This window comes from Berghia stephanieae, chromosome 3 (genome assembly GCF_034508935.2).
Source record: "Berghia stephanieae isolate SIO BIC M18660-M18661 chromosome 3, UCSD_Bste_1.3, whole genome shotgun sequence".
NCBI lineage: Eukaryota > Metazoa > Mollusca > Gastropoda > Nudibranchia > Aeolidiidae > Berghia > Berghia stephanieae.
Window position 1 is genome coordinate 53,268,020 of NC_088362.1, and position 10,000 is coordinate 53,278,019.

Genomic DNA, 10,000 nt, shown 5'->3' on the forward strand with positions numbered 1-10,000 from the left:
CAGCAAATATTTAGAGTTTTGCTGTACAACGGCAAAACAATTTTTTCTTTTAATTCTAGAAATTTTTTACTTAAATACATATAATATATCGGGTAAGATAACCTCAAAATTTGACACAAACTTTATACTTCAGTTTGAGACTTTTGGAGAAGTTTGGGGTCATTTCAATCCATCAATATCTTAACTTTGACATGAAAGTTTTCTGACCAAAAAAAGAAAAATCGGTGTTTTGTCATGTATAACTGATATGACAACCTGAATCTGATCTTCAAGTTTATGACCCTGTATCAAGATTGGCACGGGGCCAGAGAGAATGTCTTTCAAAGTATAGCTACTGGGTGACGAATGCATTTTCTAAAAAAAAAAAAAAGTATAAATAAGTCCGTATTAAAAATTTTGGCCAGAAAACTCGTCCTTCCAATATTGATCGATTAAAATGCATGACTCATTTTGGCAAAAACTCTGAAAACTGGGACTTCGTCGAAGTCTCAGATTTGAGAGTTTCATTCTGCCCAAAAATGAGCCATTTGGTCGATATATGAAGGCCAACTTTTTAAATATGCGTTTGTTTTTATTTTCAGAGAACGGCAGAGCAGTAAGACAAGTTATGAGACGTGTGCGTCTTGAATGCAAATGTAATGGTCTCGAATAGTGATTTATTATTTAGCCCCCCCCCCCCCCCCCCTCAGAATAAATGCAGTTTTAAAAATTAGTATTAAAAGGAGCGGGTATGGGAGGGGAATTGGCCATTCGACATTGGTATGAATAAATAATATTAATATTATGTGTTTTACCGAAATGTGTGTGTATGTATGTGTGTACATATAAGTGTGTGTGTGTATGTGTATGTGTGTGTTTGTGTGTGTGTTGTTGGTGGTGGTAAAGGAGGGGTCGTTGTTCGAATGGTGGGTGTCAGTTACCTTCTCTGGAGTCAGTGAATGGATGACATTGTTTAGGGTAGGTATCTAACCTAACCACCATTCCTAGGGTAAAGTTTCTTTTGGTACTGCAAAATTGGCTTCCCTACTTCATTTTACCTTTTCCTGCTCACCTTTAATCAATAGTCACTATCTCACATTAATTTAGAAGAAGAAAAAAAAAACGTACAAAAGCTCGGGCGATTAAACTAGGTGAACCCGAAAAGGAGGGCCCAGATCCGAGGAATATACGCCAAAAGAGCACAGTTAGGACACTCGGTGGAGTGGAGTAATGTGAGTAAAGTGGCTTACCCAAGGACACAACGTCGAGACCAGAATTGTCCAAGATCGCTATCATCCATCACATTGCAAAACGAGACACCACATGATCTCTGGGCCACCGAGACACAGTACTTTCTATATCTATTCAATTTTTATTCCAGATGACCTCTGACATTTTAGCATGGGATAAAAACAAACAAAACAAAACACACAAACAAGCAAAGACAGACAAGCATATTTGAAAATACAAAACAAAAACTGTCAGTCAAGTCCTATTTTTCCTCATGATGCACTGAGTCACCAAGAGTCGGGAGGGCACACATACAACCCACAACTGCTTTGGACTCGTGATTCAGGCTACACTGATAAACTTAGGAATCCTAAAACATCCATGTCGTTAAGTGCAGAATTACACTTTGTTGTTATATAAAGAGGTAAATAAAAAATGAATACATAGATACATAACGCACTGGATTAACTTTAAAAGGTATACATAAGTACATAAATAAATAAATGAAAAAGAATGAAAGTAAAGAAACGACTTGTATGGCTATCCACGACTTCAGACAACTTAGTCACTTTTTAAAGCGCTACGGAACAGGACACTAACAACGTCAGGCATTTCATTTAAATCGGCCTTTGTAGTAGCTACTTGATTAATGCATGCTGTGACAATTAAAAAAAAAATTGATCAAATAATAGGTAATGTCGAACAACAACCTACATTATTATTCGACATGCTTTTATTCGTGTCCACTGAAATCATACAAGTCAAAGAAAATAAAAGTATTTAATTGTCATAATGCATATTTAACATCCGATGCAAAGTCTGACAAAGAGATCAGGAGACGAATAATGCTGGCCAAAAATGCGTTCATGAAACTAAAGCCAATCCTCACCAACACAAATATCTCCATCAGAACACGAATGAGATGCACCAAATGCTATGTGTGGTCCATTTTCTTTTATGGTTGTGAAACGTGGACACTAACCGCACAGACAGAACAACGTATTGAAGCTTTTGAGATGTGGACGTACAGGAGAATGTTGAAAATACCCTGGACAGCAAGAAAAACAAACATCGAAGTCCTCGACCTAATGGGCCAAAAACAAAAAGAACTTCTTTTGACTGTGAAGCACAAAAAGCTGTCATATTTTGGACATATGCGAAGACATGATAGTCTCGAAAAAAGGATAATGGAGGGAAGAATTGAAGGAAAGAGAGGCAGAGGAAGACAAAGGAAATCCTGGACAGATGGCATCAAGGAAGCTACAGGACGGCGCATGGCAGACTGTAACGAGGCTGCAATGGACCGTGAAGGATGGAAGGCCATGGGTAAGGTAAGGTAAGGTAATGCATATTTAATATAGGTTATTGCTTTAAAAAAAAGTTTATTCATCTATTGCGCGTATTATAGCCAAATGGACCAATGTTCTATTGGTAAGGCCACTGTGTGTACATATTTGCAGGTCTGATAACCGAACGTAATTATGGACTTGATTTAACATTGTTGTATGGACAAATTAAATATTTTTGCGTTGATATGAGGGTATTTCCATTACTTCGATTACAACAATAAGCCCATAGCAATTTGGGTTATCAGACCTGTAAATAAGTACACATCGGTAAGACCCTTTGTACTTCGTGTGTTAGTGTGTTTTAAAGTCAAGTTCATAAAGGTGAGGCTTATCAACACAACAAGGGGAATAATAAGCGAGTGATGGCACAGTAACATTTTGTCATCCCTCTGGACGCGCAATAAATCAAATAGGACATTTTATGACCTTGGGCGTTGTGATCCACTGCCCTACTTGTGCCACGTGACGTAATCCAAGTATGCATTGTCATTCTTAACGTTCAGGGGAAGGGGAAAAAAACCCCAAACAAAACAAAACAAAGCAACAACAAAAAAAAAAAAAAAAACAAAAAAAAAACAAAAAAGAAAAGAAAAAAAAACATAGACGTCTAGAAAAAAAAAGGAACAACAAAATGGAACAATTTTTTTAAAAAATGAATAGAGATTGAGATTGGACAGGGAAGGGTGGGGTCTACTTGCACATATTAGCAGGTCTGATTGCCGATTCCAATTGTAGACTTGTTTTTGACATTGTTGTTGGAATGAACAATAATTTACTTTGGTTTTGAGAGTATTTCCAATACAACAATGAACCCATAACAATGATATGGGTTTTCGGATCTGCATATAAGTACACGTCGGGTGGTGGTGGTGGTGTGTATGTGTGTGTGTGTGTGTGTGTGTGTGTGTGTGTGTGTGAGATATATATATATATATATATATATATATATATAAATATATATAATATATATATATATATATAATATATATATATATATATATATATATATATATAGAGAAGAGAGAGAGAGAGAGAGAGAGAGAGAGAGAGAGAGAGAGAGAGGTGGGGGTTCTGTGGGCCGGTATTTCATTTACGTCAAACTCTAATGATGATTCAACTTTACATTAGATTAGCCATTTTTATTTCTGGCATCCATGTTTACATTGGATACCTGCATCTAATCACCTGACATGAAATAGCTAACGATAGGCTTGCTAAGCTGCCTTTCACGAGTGTGTAAAAAAGAAGAGAAAACAAACATGACAGCTCCTTTTCAAATTTACTTTGCGATCTAGACACCGGATTAAAATTCAGCTCCAATGGCATCATGAAAATCGCATAATTACCTACCACAGAAACGTACTTTAAATCAAAAACAAAAACAAAACAAACAAACAAACAAACAAAATCTTGAGCATTAATATATAGCAATATCCACTAAACGTGTTCATGGCGCTTTACAAGCAATCCCTAGCCAACAGCAACGTTTAACGAGACATGACGCCTGTTAGGCGAGATTATAGTTTCTTGGGACAGAGACAACGCTGTTAACGGCCATGTACTTTTACACCTAGTACCTGAGTACGGTGAGAGAATGTGAGTAAAGAGCCTTTTCTAAGGACCCAACTATGCGCCGCTCAAAAGTGGGACTCTAACCCTGGACTTTCTGGTCCGACGACGAGTGCTATTCCACTAGACCACATACCTGCACGAAGAGAGAGAGAGAGAGAGAGAGAGAGAGAGAGAGAGAGAGAGAGAGAGAGAGAGAGAGAGAGAGAGAGAGAGAGAGAGAGAGAGAGAGAGAGAGAGAGAGAGAGAACCACAAACACACAAAGAAAACAAAACAGACGCGTCTCCCGTTAGGTTATCAAGTCTAATTTAAGATTAAAAACTTTACAGTTTTACCGCTATACATGTATCATTGGGTGAGGAAGTGGCCAGACTATGCTCGGTACTTAATGACGTCATCAAAGCTTTCAGGTCAGTTCGACACAAACACAGACAACAATGACGATATGATGATAAACTAAACTACGAGTTAATTTAAGATTTAAAAAGTAAACACGTTACCACTATATCTACATGTATTATTGGTGAGAGGAAGTGGCTTGACAACGTTCCTTCTTGGTACTTAATGACGTGTTAAAAGTTTTGAGGTTAGTTGGATATAAACACAGAAAACTATGAATTAACGTGATAAACTACGAGTTAATTTATGATTAAAAAAGTAATTGTTACCAATATACATGTATCATTAGTGTGAGGATGTGGCTTGACAACGTTCCTACTCAGTACTTATTGACGTCATCAAAGCTTTCGGGTCAGAGCGACACAAACACAGAAAACAATAAACGATAAACCAATAAATAACGACTGCACTCATTTTGCCGACGTGTACTAATTTGCAGGTCTGATAACCCTAAATTGTCATAGGCTCATTGTTGTAATGGAAATACCTACTGTCAAACCAACGCAAAATGTTGTCCATTACTAAAAATGTTAAACCAAGCCAATACTTACGGCTATGTGGTCTTGTGGTATGACACTCGCTTTTGGATCGGAAGGTCCTGGGTTCGAGCCTCGCTCGGCGCATAGTTGAGTCCTTGGAGAAGACTATTTACTCACATTCTCTCACCGTACCCAGGTGTAAAATGAGTACCTGGTCTTTAACAGTGTTGTCTCTCTCCGAAAAAAATTGTAATCTGGCCTAACAGGCGTCATGTCTCGTCCTACATGATAAATGTTGTTGTTGGCCAGGCGCCCCCCCCCCCCCCCTGTAAAGCGCTTTGAGCACTTTTAGTGGATATTGTGCTATATAAAAGCTCATTAAAAAACAAACAAACTTGCGTTCGGTTATCAGACCTGCTAATATGGGCACATAGCATAATTTGGCCAAAATATTATATTCATGCCTAAACATTTAAACAATCCTTCGACATACCCTAACTATTTTTGTTTCCTTCCACTTCTAATTATACACCAAGTCCATTCAGTTAATAGCAAAACAAGTTCTGACCGACTGCAAGGCTGGTTGTAGTTCCTGCCCAAATTCACGTAACTTCAAAATACATGAATAAGAAAGGGTTGATGCAGTAGCACATTGGTAAAAGATAATTTCTTTACTTTGCGTGTGTGTCATTGTCGGCGTGTCAAATGAAATTAAACACACCTACAAAAATACAAAACAAAAAACGACCCAAACAAAACAAAAATAAATAAATTAATTTAAAAAAACCCAACACTTAAAAAAAAACAATTAAAAAAAAACAATTAAAAAACAAAACAAAACAAAACAAAAAAAAACAACAATCGTCCTACATAGTGTTTCTTTTATCGTGTTTTTGTATAAAGGAGAAACCCGAAACGTCCACACTATCAGTCCTTGTTTAACAAATCGACGCTTCCATTCCATTTCCTATTGTTATAGATCATATTTATCTAAGCTGGCCTTGCCTTCTAACTTGATTGTTTCAATATTTTTTCAGTATTAAATTACTTCCACACCTTATATTTGACGAACAGCAACGAGAAACGTGATTTGGTTAAATTTTAAAATTTAATATGCAGGCATTCTCTTTACACACAATCGTTATTTAAAAAGAGCCGACGCCGTTATTTACATACCGTTGAAAGCAGTAATCAAATAAGAAAGGTGTAAATTATGTAACATAAATACGGAATAATGATGTAGATACTCTGGAAAAAGTACGTATTTTAAATTTTGACCAGAAAGCTCGTCCTTCAAATATCGATCAATTTAATTCAGGGCTTTGAGATATGAAACATTCCGTGTTTGGTATTTTTTTAAGCTGTCACATTCATTTTTGTTTATAACCTTTTACAGTCCACAGCTACTAGCAGCTTGACAAAAACTCTAAAACCTGGGACTTCGCACATTGAGTGTGTGGGACTGCATCCCTCCCCTCCTCCCCCCCCCCCCCCTTTTTTTTTTTTTTCCAACCACCATCACACGCATACGCGACCATGAAAGCTTATCTGAAATCCCAAGGTTACATTATTGTCAAGTGTGAATTTCCAACTTTCCTTTTCACGACATGTTACAGCCAGTCAGAGAAAATCTTCAGTTTGAGATTAAGTGATTTGATTCTTGGAATACAATCCACCCAAAATGACAATGCCCTCTTCCACTACAACTTTGATATATCTAGACATAGACTCCAACATTAAATAAATCGTCAACTTAAAAAGCTGCTATGAGTCTCGTAATGCATAGATTAGCTCATAATATTATTGTTTGAGATGTTGGCGCTATAATAATTAATATCAAATGCACACAATTATTATCATCATCATCATCATCATCATCATCATCATCATCATCATCATCATCATCATCATTATTATTATTATTATTATTATTATTATTATTATTATTATTATTATTATTATTATTATCATTATTATCATCATCATCATCATCATCATAGTAGCCGTCCAAATTTAAACACAATCGAAGACAATAGCAGATTATGAAGCAGAGAAATGAACACCATACTAATTTTGAGACCAAAACAACGAAACAGCTGCTTATTCAGTTCGGACATACAAAAGATATCTGGCAATGTGACACACATTTGCACTTTTAGATATAACTTCCAGTCACTGGGAGAGAATTTGGAACCATTCAACCTGCTTTATTTCATTTTCAATTCATTTTGTTTGTTTTGTTGACGCATCTTAGTAATTCAACATAATATTCCAGTCTTGTGCATTTGAGTAGTAGGCGTTGGTGATATTTGTACAAGTAAAACAAGAGTGCACACACCTCACCAGTCCTTACACAGCAAGTAAAATGACGTGCCTTGATCATAATAATATAACATATTATATTAATATGCTTTATGTTTTAGGATCTATTAATAAGTCTGTGAGTGTGTGTGTGTGTGTGTGTGTGTGTGTGTGCGTGCGGGTGTGTGTTGGCGGGGGGTGGGGGGGGGGGTGGTGGATCCAATTGACTGGAAGGTAGCTCGTTGCCGACATTTCGAATTCTAAATAGTGAAAACGCCCATTAAAGGTGTAGATTTAAAAAAAAAAAGAAAGAAAGAAGGAGTGACAATAAAGCTAGTAAGATTAAAAGACTTTATTTGAACTATCAAATATTTGGTGAGAAATATCTACATGCCCGTTCAAAGTGGGATGGGATTTTTAATCAATGGAGAGCTAAACACGTAACACAAGATATTTTTAACCCTTTAACGGCCAGACTCATTTTTCACACAATCATATCTAAACTAAATCTACCCCCTTTCTATACAGAAAGGACGGGTCCAATATTTATCTGTCGTCGATCAGTTATTTTAAAATTATTTTTCCCCCTAAGTAATGTATTTATGTTTTCATGGGGTGTTTTTGGTGGTATTGTTGTTGTTGACTAAAGAAGGGTTATGAGTCTGTACCGTTCCGCATTTGATTTTTTAAAAAGGTGTTACATTCATTCTTGTTTATAACCTTTTACAGTCCACAGCTTTTAGCAGCTTAGTATCACTTTTACTCAAGAACAATGACAGCGCTAACGACGCACTTGGGACTTCAACTATCATTTCATTACTTTGCCTACTGCTCTCTTGGTGAAAAGGGAAATATTATATTATGATCTCGGGTTAGGGTAAGATCGAAAGCCGCCGGCAAAGGGTTTATAAATATTGATGACGTCAGTCATTGAGATTTATCTCCAACACCAAAGGTCTTCAACTCAATGAGATTCGATAACTACATAATACGTACAATGAATTATGGGCGGCATGCATACCAATCGTGGTCACAGGACTAAACCTGATTATTTCATTATCTTACTAAACCGTACAACAGTTACAGTTATGAGATACTCCGTAGCGTGAAAGCCAAGACGGGTCATTGACTTCTGGCCTTTCGTTAAAACTCAAAACTGTTATAGAAGCAGCGAAGATGACGTCACTCAGCTCTTTTGTATTATTTTTAGACAGTCTATTGGCTGATTCCTAAATATTTTTTTTAAAATGAGCTTTTTATAGCGCAATATCCACTAAATGTGCTCAAAGCGCTTTACAAGGGGTCCCTGGTCAACAGCAACATTTAACATGTAGGACGGGACATGACGCCTGTTTGGCGATATTACAATTCTTCGGACAAAGACAACGCTGTTAACGGCCAGGTACTCATTTTACACCCGAGTACGGTGAGAGAATGTGAGTAAAGAGCCTTTTCCAAGGACTCAACTATGCGCCGAGCGCGAGGCTCGAACCCAGGACCTTCCGATCCGAAAGCGAGTGTCATACCACTAGACCACATAGTTCTTACTAAAATTTAATTATATCAATAAGACTATAAACGTTAAAGGTTACATATAGACGTGTGTGTTGGTATGTGTCATTTGGCTGGCGGATGGTGTGGGTATTTTACATAAACGCATAGCACCAATACCAAGAAGAGAAATAGCGCATTTTCACGATGCCCAATACCCTTCTAAATTATTCATTTATTCCCAAAATAGTCTACAAGTGTACATGTGCGGCTATGTGGTCTTGTGGTATGACACTCGCTTTCGGATTGGAAGGCCCTGGTTTCGAGCCTTGCTCGGTGCGTAGTTGAGTCCTCACATGCTTTACTCACATTCTTTCACCGTACACAGCCAAGTACTCATTTTTACACCTGAGGACGGTGAGGGAATGTGAATAAAGTGTCTTTTCCAAAGACTCAACTATGCGCCGAGCGAGGCTCGAACCCAGGACCTTCCGATCCGAAAGCGAGTGTCATACCCCACTTATAAGGCCGCTTAAACGAGATTCCCAAAGAAATTTTGATTAAAATCAATATTGACAGAACAATTTATTTAACTTTATACCAGTTTCGTGGATAATTAAAAAAAAAAAAATAATAATAATAATGATAATAATAATGGGAGTGGTCAACGTGTGACTGACTGTAAACCAGGGCTAAGCAACTTTTTTTTTCAGTGAGGACCAGAGTGCGAACTCACTGACCACCAGCGGGTAGTGGTTATAGTAGTAGTAGTAGTAGTAGTAGTAGTAGTAGTAGTAGTAGTAGTAGTAGTAGTAGTAGTAGTAGTAGTAGTAGTAGTAGTAGTAGTAGTAGTAGTAGAAGTAGTAGTAGTAGTAGTAGTAGTAAGTAGTAGTAGTAGTTGTTGTTGTTGTTGTAGTTGTAATAGTAGTAGTAGTAGTAGTAGTAGTAGTAGTAGTAGTAGTAGTAGTGGTAATAGTAGTAATAGTGGTTGTAGTAGTTGTAGTAGTAGTAGTAGTAGTAGTAGTAGTAGTAGTAGTAGTAGTAGTATAGTAGTAGTAGAGTAATATAGTAGTAGTAGTAGTGTAGTAGTAGTAGTAGTAGTAGTAAGTAGTAGTAGTAGTAGTAGTAGTAGTAATAGCGTAGTAGTAGTAGTAGTAAGTAGTGTAGTAGTAGTAGTAGTATAGTAGTAGTAGTAGTAGTTA

At 37.0% G+C, this 10,000-nt stretch overlaps 1 protein-coding gene across 1 annotated transcript in view; it reads right to left on the reverse strand.

Moving 5' to 3' along the window:
- The window catches only part of LOC144968000 (moesin-like), an 88,485-nt gene that overhangs the window by 77,810 nt on the left and 675 nt on the right, over positions 1-10,000 (reverse strand). The gene's annotated exons all lie outside the window — the stretch shown is intronic.